Source organism: Anabrus simplex, chromosome 12, assembly GCF_040414725.1.
Source record: "Anabrus simplex isolate iqAnaSimp1 chromosome 12, ASM4041472v1, whole genome shotgun sequence".
Classification (NCBI taxonomy): Eukaryota; Metazoa; Arthropoda; class Insecta; order Orthoptera; family Tettigoniidae; genus Anabrus; species Anabrus simplex.
The window spans coordinates 101,641,786-101,661,886 of record NC_090276.1 but is presented as its reverse complement, the minus strand read 5'-3'; positions in this window follow the sequence as shown (position 1 = coordinate 101,661,886).

The following is a 20,101-nucleotide window of genomic DNA, read 5'->3' as shown; positions in this document are numbered from 1 at the left end:
GCAGACTGTGATGTAAGGTACGGATTGATGACAAGATAAGGTTACCTAGCAGCCATGCAGACTGTGATGTAAGGTGTGGATGGATGACCAGATAAGGTTACCTAGCAGCCATGCAGACTGTGATGTAAGGTGTGGATGGATGACCAGATAAGGTTACCAAGCAGCCATGCAGACTGTGGTGTAAGGTGTGGATGGATGACCAGATAAGGTTACCTAGCAGCCATGCAGACTGTGATGTAAGGTGTGGATGGATGACCAGATAAGGTTACCTAGCAGCCATGCAGACTGTGGTGTAAGGTACGGATGGATGACCAGGTAAGGTTACCTAGCAGCCATGCAGACTGTGGTGTAAGGTGTGGGTGGATGAACGGATAAGGTTACCTAGCAGCCATGCAGACTGTGATGTAAGGTACGGATGGATGACCAGATAAGGTTACCTAGCAGCCATGCAGACTGTGATGTAAGGTGTGGATGGATGACCAGATAAGGTTACCTAGCAGCCATGCAGACTGTGGTGTAAGGTGTGGATGGATGACCAGATAAGGTTACCTAGCAGCCATGCAGACTGTGATGTAATGTGTGGATGGATGACCAGATAAGGTTATCTAGCAGCCATGCAGACTGTGGTGTAAGGTGTGGATGGATGACCAGATAAGGTTACCTAGCAGCCATGCAGACTGTGATGTAAAGTGTGGATGGATGACCAGATAAGGTTATCTAGCAGCCATGCAGACTGTGGTGTAAGGTGTGGATGGATGACCAGATAAGGTTACCTAGCAGCCATGCAGACTGTGATGTAAGGTACGGATGGATGACCAGATAAGGTTATCTAGCAGCCATGCAGACTGTGATGTAAGGTGTGGATGGATGACGAGATAAGGTTATCTAGCAGCCATGCAGACTGTGGTGTAAGGTGTGGATGGATGACCAGATAAGGTTACCTAGCAGCCATGCAGACTGTGGTGTAAGGGGTGGATGGATGACCAGATAAGGTTATCTAGCAGCCATGCAGACTGTGGTGTAAGGTGTGGATGGATGACCAGATAAGGTTATCTAGCAGCCATGCAGACTGTGGTGTAAGGTACGGATGGATGACCAGATAAGGTTATCTAGCAGCCATGCAGACTGTGATGTAAGGTGTGGATGGATGACCAGATAAGGTTATCTAGCAGCCATGCAGACTGTGGTGTAAGGTGTGGATGGATGACCAGATAAGGTTATCTAGCAGCCATGCAGACTGTGATGTAAGGTACGGATGGATGACCAGATAAGGTTACCTAGCAGCCATGCAGACTGTGGTGTAAAGTACGGATGGATGACCAGATAAGGTTACCTAGCAGCCATGCAGACTGTGGTGTAAGGTGTGGATGGATGACCAGATAAGGTTACCTAGCAGCCATGCAGACTGTGGTGTAAGGTGTGGATGGATGACCAGAAAAGGTTACCTAGCAGCCATGCAGACTGTGGTGTAAGGTGTGGATGGATGACCAGATAAGGTTACCTAGCAGCCATGCAGACTGTGATGTAAGGTACGGATCGATGACCAGATAAGGTTACCTAGCAGCCATGCAGACTGTGGTGTAAGGTGTGGATGGATGACCAGATAAGGTTACCTAGCAGCCATGCAGACTGTGGTGTAAGGTGTGGATGGATGACCAGATAAGGTTACCTAGCAGCCATGCAGACTGTGGTGTAAGGTGTGGATGGATGACCAGATAAGGTTACCTAGCAGCCATGCAGACTGTGGTGTAAGGTGTGGATGGATGACCAGATAAGGTTACCTAGCAGCCATGCAGACTGTGATGTAAGGTACGGATGGATGGCAGATGCTGTTACCTAGCAGCCATGCAGACTGTGATGTAAGGTACGGATGACCAGATAAGGTTATCTAGCAGCCATGCAGACTGTGATGTAAGGTACGGATGGATGGCAGATGCTGTTACCTAGCAGCCATGCAGACTGTGGTGTAAGGTACGGATGACCAGATAAGGTTACCTAGCAGCCATGCAGACTGTGATGTAAGGTACGGATGGATGGCAGATGCTGTTACCTAGCAGCCATGCAGACTGTGATGTAAGGTACGGATGACCAGATAAGGTTACCTAGCAGCCATGCAGACTGTGATGTAAGGTACGGATGACCAGATAAGGTTACCTAGCAGCCATGCAGACTGTGATGTAAGGTACGGATGACCAGATAAGGTTACCTAGCAGCCATGCAGACTGTGATGTAAGGTACGGATGACCAGATAAGGTTATCTAGCAGCCATGCAGACTGTGATGTAAGGTACGGATGGATGGCAGATGCGGTTACCTAGCAGCCATGCAGACTGTGATGTAAGGTACGGATGACCAGATAAGGTTACCTAGCAGCCATGCAGACTTTGATGTAAGGTACGGATGGATGGCAGATGCTGTTACCTAGCAGCCATGCAGACTGTGGTGTAAGGTACGGATGACCAGATAAGGTTATCTAGCAGCCATGCAGACTGTGGTGTAAGGTACGGATGGATGACCAGATAAGGTTATCTAGCAGCCATGCAGATTGTGATGTAAGGTGTGGATGGATGACCAGATAAGGTTATCTAGCAGCTATGCAGAGTGTGGTGTAAGCTGTGGATGGATGACCAGATAAGGTTACCTAGCAGCCATGCAGACTGTGGTGTAAGGTGTGGATGGATGACCAGATAAGGTTATCTAGCAGCCATGCAGACTGTGGTGTAAGGTGTGGATGGATGACCAGATAAGGTTATCTAGCAGCCATGCAGACTGTGGTGTAAGGTGTGGATGGATGACCAGATAAGTTTACCTAGCAACCATGCAGACTGTGGTGTAAGGTGTGGATGGATGACCAGATAAGGTTACCTAGCAGCCATGCAGACTGTGATGTAAGGTACGGATGGATGGCCAGATGCTGTTACCTAGCAGCCATGCAGACTGTGATGTAAGGTACGGATGGATGACCAGATAAGGTTACCTAGCAGCCATGCAGACTGTGATGTAAGGTACTGATGGATGGCCAGATAAGGTTACCTAGCAGCCATGCAGACTGTGATGTAAGGTACGGATGGATGGCCAGATAAGGTTATCTAGCAGCCATGCAGACTGTGGTGTAAGGTGTGGATGGATGACCAGATAAGGTTATCTAGCAGCCATGCAGACTGTGATGTAAGGTACGGATGGATGACCAGATAAGTTTACCTAGCAGCCATGCAGACTGTGATGTAAGGTACGGATGGATGGCCAGATGCTGTTACCTAGCAGCCATGCAGACTGTGATGTAAGGTATGGATGTACGGCCAGATAATGTTACCTAGAAGCCATGCAGACTGTGATGTAAGGTACGGATGGATGACCAGATAAGGTTACCTAGCAGCCATGCAGACTGTGGTGTAAGGTATGGATGGATGGCCAGATAAGGTTATCTAGCAGCCATGCAGACTGTGGTGTAAGGTGTGGATGGATGACCAGATAAGGTTACCTAGCAGCCATGCAGACTGTGATGTAAGGTACGGATGGATGACCAGATAAGGTTATCTAGCAGCCATGCAGACTGTGGTGTAAGGTACGGATGGATGACCAGATAAGGTTACCTAGCAGCCATGCAGACTGTGGTGTAAGGTGTGGATGGATGACCAGATAAGGTTACCTAGCAGCCATGCAGACTGTGGTGTAAGGTGTGGATGGATGACCAGATAAGGTTACCTAGCAGCCATGCAGACTGTGATGTAAGGTACGGATGGATGACCAGATAAGGTTACCTAGCAGCCATGCAGACTGTGGTGTAAGGTGTGGATGGATGACCAGATAAGGTTACCTAGCAGCCATGCAGACTGTGGTGTAAGGTACGGATGGATGGCCAGATGCTGTTACCTAGCAGCCATGCAGACTGTGATGTAAGGTGTGGATGGATGACCAGATAAGGTTATCTAGCAGCCATGCAGACTGTGGTGTAAGGTGTGGATGGATGACCAGATAAGGTTACCTAGCAGCCATGCAGACTGTGGTGTAAGGTGTGGATGGATGACCAGATAAGGTTACCTAGCAGCCATGCAGACTGTGATGTAAGGTGTGGATGGATGACCAGATAAGGTTACCTAGCAGCCATGCAGACTGTGGTGTAAGGTGTGGATGGATGACCAGATAAGGTTACCTAGCAGCCATGCAGACTGTGGTGTAAGGTGTGGATGGATGACCAGATAAGGTTACCTAGCAGCCATGCAGACTGTGATGTAAGGTGTGGATGGATGACCAGATAAGGTCACCTAGCAGCCATGCAGACTGTGATGGAAGGTGTGGATGGATGACCAGATAAGGTTACCTAGCAGCCATGCAGACTGTGATGTAAGGTGTGGATGGATGACCAGATAAGGTTACCTAGCAGCCGTGCAGACTGTGATGTAAGGTACGGATGGATGGCCAGATGCTGTTACCTAGCAGCCATGCAGACTGTGATGTAAGGTGTGGATGGATGACCAGATAAGGTTACCTAGCAGCCATGCAGACTGTGATGTAAGGTACGGATGGATGACCAGATAAGGTTATCTAGCAGCCATGCAGACTGTGGTGTAAGGTACGGATGGATGACCAGATAAGGTTACCTAGCAGCCATGCAGACTGTGATGTAAGGTATGGATGGATGGCCAGATAAGGTTATCTAGCAGCCATGCAGACTGTGATGTAAGGTGTGGATGGATGACCAGATAAGGTTACCTAGCAGCCATGCAGACTGCGATGTAAGGTACGGATGGATGACCAGATAAGGTTACCTAGCAGCCATGCAGACTGTGATGTAAGGTACGGATGGATGACCAGATAAGGTTATCTAGCAGCCATGCAGACTGTGATGTAAGGTACGGATGGATGGCCAGATGCTGTTACCTAGCAGCCATGCAGACTGTGATGTAAGGTACGGATGGATGACCAGATAAGGTTATCTAGCAGCCATGCAGACTGTGATGTAAGGTACGGATGGATGACCAGATAAGGTTACCTAGCAGCCATGCAGACTGTGATGTAAGGTGTGGATGGATGACCAGATAAGGTTACCTAGCAGCCATGCAGACTGTGATGTAAGGTGTGGATGGATGACCAGATAAGGTTACCTAGCAGCCATGCAGACTGTGGTGTAAGGTGTGGATGGATGACCAGATAAGGTTACCTAGCAGCCATGCAGACTGTGATGTAAGGTGTGGATGGATGACCAGATAAGGTTACCTAGCAGCCATGCAGACTGTGGTGTAAGGTACGGATGGATGACCAGATAAGGTTACCTAGCAGCCATGCAGACTGTGGTGTAAGGTGTGGATGGATGACCAGATAAGGTTACCTAGCAGCCATGCAGACTGTGATGTAAGGTACGGATGGATGACCAGATAAGGTTACCTAGCAGCCATGCAGACTGTGATGTAAGGTGTGGATGGATGACCAGTTAAGGTTACCTAGCAGTCATGCAGACTGTGGTGTAAGGTGTGGATGGATGACCAGATAAGGTTACCTAGCAGCCATGCAGACTGTGATGTAAGGTGTGGATGGATGACCAGATAAGGTTATCTAGCAGCCATGCAGACTGTGGTGTAAGGTGTGGATGGATGACCAGATAAGTTTACCTAGCAGCCATGCAGACTGTGATGTAAGGTGTGGATGGATGACCAGATAAGGTTATCTAGCAGCCATGCAGACTGTGGTGTAAGGTGTGGATGGATGACCAGATAAGGTTACCTAGCAGCCATGCAGACTGTGATGTAAGGTACGGATGGATGACCAGATAAGGTTACCTAGCAGCCATGCAGACTGTGATGTAAGGTGTGGATGGATGACCAGTTAAGGTTACCTAGCAGCCATGCAGACTGTGGTGTAAGGTGTGGATGGATGACCAGATAAGGTTACCTAGCAGCCATGCAGACTGTGATGTAAGGTGTGGATGGATGACCAGATAAGGTTATCTAGCAGCCATGCAGACTGTGGTGTAAGGTACGGATGACCAGATAAGGTTACCTAGCAGTCATGCAGACTGTGATGTAAGGTACGGATGACCAGATAAGGTTACCTAGCAGCCATGCAGACTGTGATGTAAGGTACGGATGACCAGATAAGGTTATCTAGCAGCCATGCAGACTGTGATATAAAGTATGGATGGATGACCAGATAAGGTTACCTAGCAGCCATGCAGACTGTGATGTAAGGTACGGATGGATGACCAGATAAGGTTACCTAGCAGCCATGCAGACTGTGATGTAAGGTACGGATGGATGACCAGATAAGGTTACCTAGCAGCCATGCAGACTGTGATGTAAGGTACGGATGGATGACCAGATAAGGTTATCTAGCAGCCATGCAGACTGTGGTGTAAGGTACGGATGGATGACCAGATAAGGTTACCTAGCAGCCATGCAGACTGTGGTGTAAGGTGTGGATGGATGACCAGATAAGGTTACCTAGCAGCCATGCAGACTGTGATGTAAGGTACGGATGGATGACCAGATAAGGTTACCTAGCAGCCATGCAGACTGTGATGTAAGGTGTGGATGGATGACCAGATAAGGTTACCTAGCAGCCATGCAGACTGTGGTGTAAGGTGTGGATGGATGACCAGATAAGGTTACCTAGCAGCCATGCAGACTGTGATGTAAGGTGTGGATGGATGACCAGATAAGGTTATCTAGCAGCCATGCAGACTGTGGTGTAAGGTGTGGATGGATGACCAGATAAGGTTACCTAGCAGCCATGCAGACTGTGATGTAAGGTGTGGATGGATGACCAGATAAGGTTATCTAGCAGCCATGCAGACTGTGGTGTAAGGTGTGGATGGATGACCAGATAAGGTTACCTAGCAGCCATGCAGACTGTGATGTAAGGTGTGGATGGATGACCAGATAAGGTTACCTAGCAGCCATGCAGACTGTGATGTAAGGTACGGATGGATGGCCAGATGCTGTTACCTAGCAGCCATGCAGACTGTGATGTAAGGTGTGGATGGATGACCAGATAAGGTTACCTAGCAGCCATGCAGACTGTGATGTAAGGTACGGATGGATGGCCAGATGCTGTTACCTAGCAGCCATGCAGACTGTGGTGTAAGGTGTGGATGGATGACCAGATAAGGTTACCTAGCAGCCATGCAGACTGTGATGTAAGGTGTGGATGGATGACCAGATAACGTTACCTAGCAGCCATGCAGACTGTGATGTAAGGTACGGATGGATGACCAGATGCTGTTACCTAGCAGCCATGCAGACTGTGATGTAAGGTACGGATGGATGACCAGATAAGGTTATCTAGCAGCCATGCAGACTGTGGTGTAAGGTGTGGATGGATGACCAGATAAGATTACCTAGCAGCCATGCAGACTGTGATGTAAGGTGTGGATGGATGACCAGATAAGGTTATCTAGCAGCCATGCAGACTGTGGTGTAAGGTGTGGATGGATGACCAGATAAGGTTACCTAGCAGCCATGCAGACTGTGATGTAAGGTACGGATGGATGACCAGATAAGGTTATCTAGCAGCCATGCAGACTGTGATGTAAGGTGTGGATGGATGACCAGATAAGGTTATCTAGCAGCCATGCAGACTGTGGTGTAAAGTGTGGATGGATGACCAGATAAGGTTACCTAGCAGCCATGCAGACTGTGGTGTAAGGTGTGGATGGATGACCAGATAAGGTTACCTAGCAGCCATGCAGACTGTGGTGTAAGGTGTGGATGGATGACCAGATAAGGTTATCTAGCAGCCATGCAGACTGTGATGTAGGGTACGGATGGATGACCAGATAAGGTTATCTAGCAGCCATGCAGACTGTGATGTAAGGTGTGGATGGACGACCAGATAAGTTTATCTAGCAGCCATGCAGACTGTGGTGTAAGGTGTGGATGGATGACCAGATAAGGTTACCTAGCAGCCATGCAGACTGTGATGTAAGGTACGGATGGATGACCAGATAAGGTTATCTAGCAGCCATGCAGACTGTGGTGTAAGGTGTGGATGGATGACCAGATAAGGTTACCTAGCAGCCATGCAGACTGTGATGTAAGGTACGGATGGATGGCCAGATGCTGTTACCTAGCAGCCATGCAGACTGTGGTGTAAGGTGTGGATGGATGACCAGATAAGGTTATCTAGCAGCCATGCAGACTGTGGTGTAAGGTCTGGATGGATGACCAGATAAGGTTATCTAGCAGCCATGCAGACTGTGATGTAAGGTGTGGATGGATGACCAGATAAGGTTATCTAGCAGCCATGCAGACTGTGGTGTAAGGTGTGGATGGATGACCAGATAAGGTTACCTAGCAGCCATGCAGACTGTGATGTAAGGTACGGATGGATGGCCAGATGCTGTTACCTAGCAGCCATGCAGACTGTGATGTAAGGTACGGATGGATGACCAGATAAGGTTATCTAGCAGCCATGCAGACTGTGGTGTAAGGTGTGGATGGATGACCAGATAAGGTTACCTAGCAGCCATGCAGATTGTGATGTAAGGTGTGGATGGATGACCAGATAAGGTTATCTAGCAGCCATGCAGACTGTGGTGTAAGGTGTGGATGGATGACCAGATAAGGTTACCTAGCAGCCATGCAGACTGTGATGAGAGGTGTGGATGGATGACCAGATAAGGTTACCTAGCAGCCATGCAGACTGTGATGTAAGGTGTGGATGGATGACCAGATAAGGTTACCTAGCAGCCATGCAGACTGTGATGTAAGGTACGGATGGATGACCAGATAAGGTTATCTAGCAGCCATGCAGACTGTGATGTAAGGTGTGGATGGATGACCAGATAAGGTTATCTAGCAGCCATGCAGACTGTGGTGTAAGGTGTGGATGGATGACCAGATAAGGTTATCTAGCAGCCATGCAGACTGTGGTGTAAGGTACGGATGGATGACCAGATAAGGTTACTAGCAGCCATGCAGACTGTGATGTAAGGTGTGGATGGATGACCAGATAAGGTTATCTAGCAGCCATGCAGACTGTGGTGTAAGGTGTGGATGGATGACCAGATAAGGTTATCTAGCAGCCATGCAGACTGTGATGTAAGGTACGGATGGATGACCAGATAAGGTTACCTAGCAGCCATGCAGACTGTGGTGTAAGGTGTGGATGGATGACCAGATAAGGTTACCTAGCAGCCATGCAGACTGTGGTGTAAGGTGTGGATGGATGACCAGATAAGGTTACCTAGCAGCCATGCAGACTGTGGTGTAAGGTGTGGATGGATGGCCAGATAAGGTTATCTAGCAGCCATGCAGACTGTGATGTAAGGTGTGGATGGATGACCAGATAAGGTTATCTAGCAGCCATGCAGACTGTGATGTAAGGTGTGGATGGATGACCAGATAAGGTTACCTAGCAGCCATGCAGACTGTGGTGTAAGGTACGGATGGATGACCAGATAAGGTTACCTAGCAGCCATGCAGACTGTGGTGTAAGGTGTGGATGGATGACCAGATAAGGTTACCTAGCAGCCATGCAGACTGTGGTGTAAGGTGTGGATGGATGACCAGATAAGGTTACCTAGCAGCCATGCAGACTGTGGTGTAAGGTGTGGATGGATGACCAGATAAGGTTACCTAGCAGCCATGCAGACTGTGGTGTAAGGTACGGATGGATGACCAGATAAGGTTACCTAGCAGCCATGCAGACTGTGGTGTAAGATGTGGATGAATGACCAGATAAGGTTACCTAGCAGCCATGCAGACTGTGATGTAAGGTGTGGATGGATGACCAGATAAGGTTACCTAGCAGCCATGCAGACTGTGATGTAAGGTACGGATGGATGACCAGATAAGGTTACCTAGCAGCCATGCAGACTGTGATGTAAGGTACGGATGGATGACCAGATAAGGTTACCTAGCAGCCATGCAGACTGTGATGTAAGGTGTGGATGGATGACCAGATAAGGTTACCTAGCAGCCATGCAGACTGTGGTGTAAGGTGTGGATGGATGACCAGATAAGGTTACCTAGCAGCCATGCAGACTGTGGTGTAAGGTGTGGATGGATGGCCAGATAAGGTTAAGTAGCAGCCATGCAGACTGTGGTGTAAGGTGTGGATGGATGACCAGATAAGGTTATCTAGCAGCCATGCAGACTGTGGTGTAAGGTGTGGATGGATGACCAGATAAGGTTATCTAGCAGCCATGCAGACTGTGGTGTAAGGTGTGGATGGATGACCAGATAAGGTTACCTAGCAGCCATGCAGACTGTGGTGTAAGGTGTGGATGGATGACCAGATAAGGTTACCTAGCAGCCATGCAGACTGTGGTGTAAGGTACGGATGACCAGATAAAGTTACCTAGCAGCCATGCAGACTGTGGTGTAAGGTGTGGATGGATGACCAGATAAGGTTACCTAGCAGCCATGCAGACTGTGATGTAAGGTACGGATGGATGGCAGATGCTGTTACCTAGCAGCCATGCAGACTGTGATGTAAGGTACGGATGACCAGATAAGGTTATCTAGCAGCCATGCAGACTGTGATGTAAGGTACGGATGGATGGCAGATGCTGTTACCTAGCAGCCATGCAGACTGTGGTGTAAGGTACGGATGACCAGATAAGGTTACCTAGCAGCCATGCAGACTGTGGTGTAAGGTGTGGATGGATGACCAGATAAGGTTATCTAGCAGCCATGCAGACTGTGATGTAAGGTGTGGATGGATGACCAGATAAGGTTATCTAGCAGCCATGCAGACTGTGATGTAAGGTGTGGATGGATGACCAGATAAGGTTACCTAGCAGCCATGCAGACTGTGGTGTAAGGTGTGGATGGATGACCAGATAAGGTTACCTAGCAGCCATGCAGACTGTGGTGTAAGGTGTGGATGGATGACCAGATAAGGTTATCTAGCAGCTATGCAGACTGTGGTGTAAGGTGTGGATGGATGACCAGATAAGGTTACCTAGCAGCCATGCAGATTGTGATGTAAGGTGTGGATGGATGACCAGATAAGGTTATCTAGCAGCTATGCAGACTGTGGTGTAAGGTGTGGATGGATGACCAGATAAGGTTATCTAGCAGCCATGCAGACTGTGGTGTAAGGTGTGGATGGATGACCAGATAAGGTTACCTAGCAGCCATGCAGACTGTGGTGTAAGGTGTGGATGGATGACCAGATAAGGTTATCTAGCAGCCATGCAGACTGTGGTGTAAGGTGTGGATGGATGACCAGATAAGGTTATCTAGCAGCCATGCAGACTGTGGTGTAAGGTGTGGATGGATGACCAGATAAGGTTACCTAGCAGCCATGCAGACTGTGGTGTAAGGTGTGGATGGATGACCAGATAAGGTTACCTAGCAGCCATGCAGACTGTGATGTAAGGTACGGATGGATGGCCAGATGCTGTTACCTAGCAGCCATGCAGACTGTGATGTAAGGTACGGATGGATGACCAGATAAGGTTACCTAGCAGCCATGCAGACTGTGATGTAAGGTACGGATGGATGGCCAGATAAGGTTACCTAGCAGCCATGCAGACTGTGGTGTAAGGTGTGGATGGATGACCAGATAAGGTTACCTAGCAGCCATGCAGATTGTGATGTAAGGTGTGGATGGATGACCAGATAAGGTTACCTAGCAGCCATGCAGACTGTGATGTAAGGTACGGATGGATGACCAGATAAGGTTATCTAGCAGCCATGCAGACTGTGATGTAAGGTGTGGATGGATGACCAGATAAGGTTATCTAGCAGCCATGCAGACTGTGGTGTAAGGTGTGGATGGATGACCAGATAAGGTTACCTAGCAGCCATGCAGACTGTGATGTAAGGTACGGATGGATGGCAGACGCTGTTACCTAGCAGCCATGCAGACTGTGATGTAAGGTACGGATGACCAGATAAGGTTATCTAGCAGCCATGCAGACTGTGATGTAAGGTACGGATGGATGGCAGATGCTGTTACCTAGCAGCCATGCAGACTGTGGTGTAAGGTACGGATGACCAGATAAGGTTACCTAGCAGCCATGCAGACTGTGATGTAAGGTACGGATGGATGGCAGATGCTGTTACCTAGCAGCCATGCAGACTGTGATGTAAGGTACGGATGACCAGATAAGGTTACCTAGCAGCCATGCAGACTGTGATGTAAGGTACGGATGACCAGATAAGGTTACCTAGCAGCCATGCAGACTGTGATGTAAGGTACGGATGACCAGATAAGGTTACCTAGCAGCCATGCAGACTGTGATGTAAGGTACGGATGACCAGATAAGGTTATCTAGCAGCCATGCAGACTGTGATGTAAGGTACGGATGGATGGCAGATGCGGTTACCTAGCAGCCATGCAGACTGTGATGTAAGGTACGGATGACCAGATAAGGTTACCTAGCAGCCATGCAGACTGTGATGTAAGGTACGGATGGATGGCAGATGCTGTTACCTATTAGCCATGCAGACTGTGGTGTAAGGTACGGATGACCAGATAAGGTTATCTAGCAGCCATGCAGACTGTGGTGTAAGGTACGGATGGATGACCAGATAAGGTTACCTAGCAGCCATGCAGACTGTGGTGTAAGGTACGGATGGATGACCAGATAAGGTTATCTAGCAGCCATGCAGACTGTGGTGTAAGGTACGGTTGGATGGCCAGATGCTGTTACCTAGCAGCCATGCAGACTGTGATGTAAGGTGTGGATGGATGACCAGATAAGGTTACCTAGCAGCCATGCAGACTGTGATGTAAGGTGTGGAAGGATGACCAGATAAGGTTACCTAGCAGCCATGCAGACTGTGGTGTAAGGTGTGGATGGATGACCAGATAAGGTTACCTAGCAGCCATGCAGACTGTGGTGTAAGGTGTGGATGGATGACCAGATAAGGTTACCTAGCAGCCATGCAGACTGTGGTGTAAGGTGTGGATGGATGACCAGATAAGGTTATCTAGCAGCTATGCAGACTGTGGTGTAAGGTGTGGATGGATGACCAGATAAGGTTACCTAGCAGCCATGCAGATTGTGATGTAAGGTGTGGATGGATGACCAGATAAGGTTATCTAGCAGCTATGCAGACTGTGGTGTAAGGTGTGGATGGATGACCAGATAAGGTTATCTAGCAGCCATGCAGACTGTGGTGTAAGGTGTGGATGGATGACCAGATAAGGTTACCTAGCAGCCATGCAGACTGTGGTGTAAGGTGTGGATGGATGACCAGATAAGGTTATCTAGCAGCCATGCAGACTGTGGTGTAAGGTGTGGATGGATGACCAGATAAGGTTATCTAGCAGCCATGCAGACTGTGGTGTAAGGTGTGGATGGATGACCAGATAAGGTTACCTAGCAGCCATGCAGACTGTGGTGTAAGGTGTGGATGGATGACCAGATAAGGTTACCTAGCAGCCATGCAGACTGTGATGTAAGGTACGGATGGATGGCCAGATGCTGTTACCTAGCAGCCATGCAGACTGTGATGTAAGGTACGGATGGATGACCAGATAAGGTTACCTAGCAGCCATGCAGACTGTGATGTAAGGTACGGATGGATGGCCAGATAAGGTTACCTAGCAGCCATGCAGACTGTGATGTAAGGTACGGATGGATGACCAGATAAGGTTATCTAGCAGCCATGCAGACTGTGGTGTAAGGTGTGGATGGATGACCAGATAAGGTTATCTAGCAGCCATGCAGACTGTGATGTAAGGTAATAATGGATGACCAGATAAGGTTACCTAGCAGCCATGCAGACTGTGATGTAAGGTACGGATGGATGGCCAGATGCTGTTTCCTAGCAGCCATGCAGACTGTGATGTAAGGTATGGATGTACGGCCAGATAATGTTACCTAGAAGCCATGCAGACTGTGATGTAAGGTACGGATGGATGACCAGATAAGGTTACCTAGCAGCCATGCAGACTGTGGTGTAAGGTATGGATGGATGGCCAGATAAGGTTATCTAGCAGCCATGCAGACTGTGGTGTAAGGTGTGGATGGATGACCAGATAAGGTTACCTAGCAGCCATGCAGACTGTGATGTAAGGTACGGATGGATGACCAGATAAGGTTATCTAGCAGCCATGCAGACTGTGGTGTAAGGTACGGATGGATGACCAGATAAGGTTACCTAGCAGCCATGCAGACTGTGGTGTAAGGTGTGGATGGATGACCAGATAAGGTTACCTAGCAGCCATGCAGACTGTGGTGTAAGGTGTGGATGGATGACCAGATAAGGTTACCTAGCAGCCATGCAGACTGTGATGTAAGGTACGGATGGATGACCAGATAAGGTTACCTAGCAGCCATGCAGACTGTGATGTAAGGTGTGGATGGATGACCAGATAAGGTTACCTAGCAGCCATGCAGACTGTGATGTAATGTACGGATGGATGGCCAGATGCTGTTACCTAGCAGCCATGCAGACTGTGATGTAAGGTGTGGATGGATGACCTGATAAGGTTACCTAGCAGCCATGCAGACTGTGATGTAAGGTACGGATGGATGACCAGATAAGGTTATCTAGCAGCCATGCAGACTGTGGTGTAAGGTACGGATGGATGACCAGATAAGGTTACCTAGCAGCCATGCAGACTGTGATGTAAGGTTTGGATGGATGGCCAGATAAGGTTATCTAGCAGCCATGCAGACTGTGATGTAAGGTGTGGATGGATGACCAGATAAGGTTACCTAGCAGCCATGCAGACTGTGATGTAAGGTACGGATGGATGACCAGATAAGGCTACCTAGCAGCCATGCAGACTGTGATGTAAGGTACGGATGGATGACCAGATAAGGTTATCTAGCAGCCATGCAGACTGTGATGTAAGGTACGGATGGATGGCCAGATGCTGTTACCTAGCAGCCATGCAGACTGTGATGTAAGGTACGGATGGATGACCAGATAAGGTTATCTAGCAGCCATGCAGACTGTGATGTAAGGTACGGATGGATGACAAGATAAGGTTACCTAGCAGCCATGCAGACTGTGATGTAAGGTGTGGATGGATGACCAGATAAGGTTACCTAGCAGCCATGCAGACTGTGATGTAAGGTGTGGATGGATGACCAGATAAGGTTACCTAGCAGCCATGCAGACTGTGGTGTAAGGTGTGGATGGATGACCAGATAAGGTTACCTAGCAGCCATGCAGACTGTGATGTAAGGTGTGGATGGATGACCAGATAAGGTTACCTAGCAGCCATGCAGACTGTGGTGTAAGGTACGGATGGATGACCAGGTAAGGTTACCTAGCAGCCATGCAGACTGTGGTGTAAGGTGTGGATGGATGAACGGATAAGGTTACCTAGCAGCCATGCAGACTGTGATGTAAGGTACGGATGGATGACCAGATAAGGTTACCTAGCAGCCATGCAGACTGTGATGTAAGGTGTGGATGGATGACCAGATAAGGTTACCTAGCAGCCATGCAGACTGTGGTGTAAGGTGTGGATGGATGACCAGATAAGGTTACCTAGCAGCCATGCAGACTGTGATGTAATGTGTGGATGGATGACCAGATAAGGTTATCTAGCAGCCATGCAGACTGTGGTGTAAGGTGTGGATGGATGACCAGATAAGGTTACCTAGCAGCCATGCAGACTGTGATGTAAGGTGTGGATGGATGACCAGATAAGGTTATCTAGCAGCCATGCAGACTGTGGTGTAAGGTGTGGATGGATGACCAGATAAGGTTACCTAGCAGCCATGCAGACTGTGATGTAAGGTACGGATGGATGACCAGATAAGGTTATCTAGCAGCCATGCAGACTGTGATGTAAGGTGTGGATGGATGACCAGATAAGGTTATCTAGCAGCCATGCAGACTGTGGTGTAAGGTGTGGATGGATGACCAGATAAGGTTACCTAGCAGCCATGCAGACTGTGGTGTAAGGGGTGGATGGATGACCAGATAAGGTTATCTAGCAGCCATGCAGACTGTGGTGTAAGGTGTGGATGGATGACCAGATAAGGTTATCTAGCAGCCATGCAGACTGTGGTGTAAGGTACGGATGGATGACCAGATAAGGTTATCTAGCAGCCATGCAGACTGTGATGTAAGGTGTGGATGGATGACCAGATAAGGTTATCTAGCAGCCATGCAGACTGTGGTGTAAGGTGTGGATGGATGACCAGATAAGGTTATCTAGCAGCCATGCAGACTGTGATGTAAGGTACAGATGGATGACCAGATAAGGTTACCTAGCAGCCATGCAGACTGTGGTGTAAGGTACGGATGGATGACCAGATAAGGTTACCTAGCAGCCATGCAGACTGTGGTGTAAGGTGTGGATGGATGACCAGATAAGGTTACCTAGCAGCCATGCAGACTGTGGTGTAAGGTGTGGATGGATGACCAGAAAAGGTTACCTAGCAGCCATGCAGACTGTGGTGTAAGGTGTGGATGGATGACCAGATAAGGTTACCTAGCAGCCATGCAGACTGTGATGTAAGGTACGGATGGATGACCAGATATGGTTACCTAGCAGCCATGCAGACTGTGGTGTAAGGTGTGGATGGATGACCAGATAAGGTTACCTAGCAGCCATGCAGACTGTGGTGTAAGGTGTGGATGGATGACCAGATAAGGTTACCTAGCAGCCATGCAGACTGTGGTGTAAGGTGTGGATGGATGACCAGATAAGGTTACCTAGCAGCCATGCAGACTGTGGTGTAAGGTGTGGATGGATGACCAGATAAGGTTACCTAGCAGCCATGCAGACTGTGATGTAAGGTACGGATGGATGGCAGATGCTGTTACCTAGCAGCCATGCAGACTGTGATGTAAGGTACGGATGACCAGATAAGGTTATCTAGCAGCCATGCAGACTGTGATGTAAGGTACGGATGGATGGCAGATGCTGTTACCTAGCAGCCATGCAGACTGTGGTGTAAGGTACGGATGACCAGATAAGGTTACCTAGCAGCCATGCAGACTGTGATGTAAGGTACGGATGGATGGCAGATGCTGTTACCTAGCAGCCATGCAGACTGTGATGTAAGGTACGGATGACCAGATAAGGTTACCTAGCAGCCATGCAGACTGTGATGTAAGGTACGGATGACCAGATAAGGTTACCTAGCAGCCATGCAGACTGTGATGTAAGGTACGGATGACCAGATAAGGTTACCTAGCAGCCATGCAGACTGTGATGTAAGGTACGGATGACCAGATAAGGTTATCTAGCAGCCATGCAGACTGTGATGTAAGGTACGGATGGATGGCAGATGCGGTTACCTAGCAGCCATGCAGACTGTGATGTAAGGTACGGATGACCAGATAAGGTTACCTAGCAGCCATGCAGACTTTGATGTAAGGTACGGATGGATGGCAGATGCTGTTACCTAGCAGCCATGCAGACTGTGGTGTAAGGTACGGATGACCAGATAAGGTTATCTAGCAGCCATGCAGACTGTGGTGTAAGGTACGGATGGATGACCAGATAAGGTTATCTAGCAGCCATGCAGATTGTGATGTAAGGTGTGGATGGATGACCAGATAAGGTTATCTAGCAGCTATGGAGACTGTGGTGTAAGGTGTGGATGGATGACCAGATAAGTTTATCTAGCAGCCATGCAGAGTGTGGTGTAAGGTGTGGATGGATGACCAGATAAGGTTACCTAGCAGCCATGCAGACTGTGATGTAAGGTGTGGATGGATGGCCAGATAAGGTTACCTAGCAGCCATGCAGACTGTGATGTAAGGTACGGATGGATGACCAGATAAGGTTACCTAGCAGCCATGCAGACTGTGATGTAAGGTGTGGATGGATGACCAGATAAGGTTACCTAGCAGCCATGCAGACTGTGATGTAAGGTGTGGATGGATGACCAGATAAGGTTACCTAGCAGCCATGCAGACTGTGGTGTAAGGTACGGATGGATGACCAGAAAGGTTATCTAGCAGCCATGCAGACTGTGGTGTAAGGTGTGGATGGATGACCAGATAAGGTTATCTAGCAGCCATGCAGACTGTGGTGTAAGGTGTGGATGGATGACCAGATAAGTTTATCTAGCAGCCATGCAGACTGTGGTGTAAGGTGCGGATGGATGACCAGATAAGTTTATCTAGCAGCCATGCAGACTGTGGTGTAAGGTGTGGATGGATGACCAGATAAGGTTACCTAGCAGCCATGCAGACTGTGGTGTAAGGTGTGGATGGATGACCAGGTAAGGTTACCTAGCAGCCATGCAGACTGTGGTGTAAGGTGTGGATGGATGACCAGATAAGGTTACCTAGCAGCCATGCAGACTGTGGTGTAAGGTGTGGATGGATGACCAGATAAGGTTATCTAGCAGCCATGCAGACTGTGGTGTAAGGTGTGGATGGATGACCAGATAAGGTTATCTAGCAGCCATGCAGACTGTGGTGTAAGGTGTGGATGGATGACCAGATAAGGTTACCTAGCAGCCATGCAGACTGTGGTGTAAGGTGTGGATGGATGACCAGATAAGGTTACCTAGCAGCCATGCAGACTGTGATGTAAGGTACGGATGGATGGCCAGATGCTGTTACCTAGCAGCCATGCAGACTGTGATGTAAGGTACGGATGGATGACCAGATAAGGTTACCTAGCAGCCATGCAGACTGTGATGTAAGGTACGGATGGATGGCCAGATAAGGTTACCTAGCAGCCATGCAGACTGTGGTGTAAGGTGTGGATGGATGACCAGATAAGGTTACCTAGCAGCCATGCAGATTGTGATGTAAGGTGTGGATGGATGACCAGATAAGGTTACCTAGCAGCCATGCAGACTGTGATGTAAGGTACGGATGGATGACCAGATAAGGTTATCTAGCAGCCATGCAGACTGTGATGTAAGGTGTGGATGGATGACCAGATAAGGTTATCTAGCAGCCATGCAGACTGTGGTGTAAGGTGTGGATGGATGACCAGATAAGGTTACCTAGCAGCCATGCAGACTGTGATGTAAGGTACGGATGGATGGCAGACGCTGTTACCTAGCAGCCATGCAGACTGTGATGTAAGGTACGGATGACCAGATAAGGTTATCTAGCAGCCATGCAGACTGTGATGTAAGGTACGGATGGATGGCAGATGCTGTTACCTAGCAGCCATGCAGACTGTGGTGTAAGGTACGGATGACCAGATAAGGTTACCTAGCAGCCATGCAGACTGTGATGTAAGGTACGGATGGATGGCAGATGCTGTTACCTAGCAGCCATGCAGACTGTGATGTAAGGTACGGATGACCAGATAAGGTTACCTAGCAGCCATGCAGACTGTGATGTAAGGTACGGATGACCAGATAAGGTTACCTAGCAGCCATGCAGACTGTGATGTAAGGTACGGATGACCAGATAAGGTTACCTAGCAGCCATGCAGACTGTGATGTAAGGTACGGATGACCAGATAAGGTTATCTAGCAGCCATGCAGACTGTGATGTAAGGTACGGATGGATGGCAGATGCGGTTACCTAGCAGCCATGCAGACTGTGATGTAAGGTACGGATGACCAGATAAGGTTACCTAGCAGCCATGCAGACTGTGATGTAAGGTACGGATGGATGGCAGATGCTGTTACCTAGCAGCCATGCAGACTGTGGTGTAAGGTACGGATGACCAGATAAGGTTATCTAGCAGCCATGCAGACTGTGGTGTAAGGTACGGATGGATGACCAGATAAGGTTACCTAGCAGCCATGCAGACTGTGGTGTAAGGTACGGATGGATGACCAGATAAGGTTATCTAGCAGCCATGCAGACTGTGGTGTAAGGTACGGATGGATGGCCAGATGCTGTTACCTAGCAGCCATGCAGACTGTGATGTAAGGTGTGGATGGATGACCAGATAAGGTTACCTAGCAGCCATGCAGACTGTGATGTAAGGTGTGGATGCATGACCAGATAAGGTTACCTAGCAGCCATGCAGACTGTGGTGTAAGGTGTGGATGGATGACCAGATAAGGTTACCTAGCAGCCATGCAGACTGTGGTGTAAGGTGTGGATGGATGACCAGATAAGGTTACCTAGCAGCCATGCAGACTGTGGTGTAAGGTGTGGATGGATGACCAGATAAGGTTATCTAGCAGCTATGCAGACTGTGGTGTAAGGTGTGGATGGATGACCAGATAAGGTTACCTAGCAGCCATGCAGATTGTGATGTAAGGTGTGGATGGATGACCAGATAAGGTTATCTAGCAGCTATGCAGA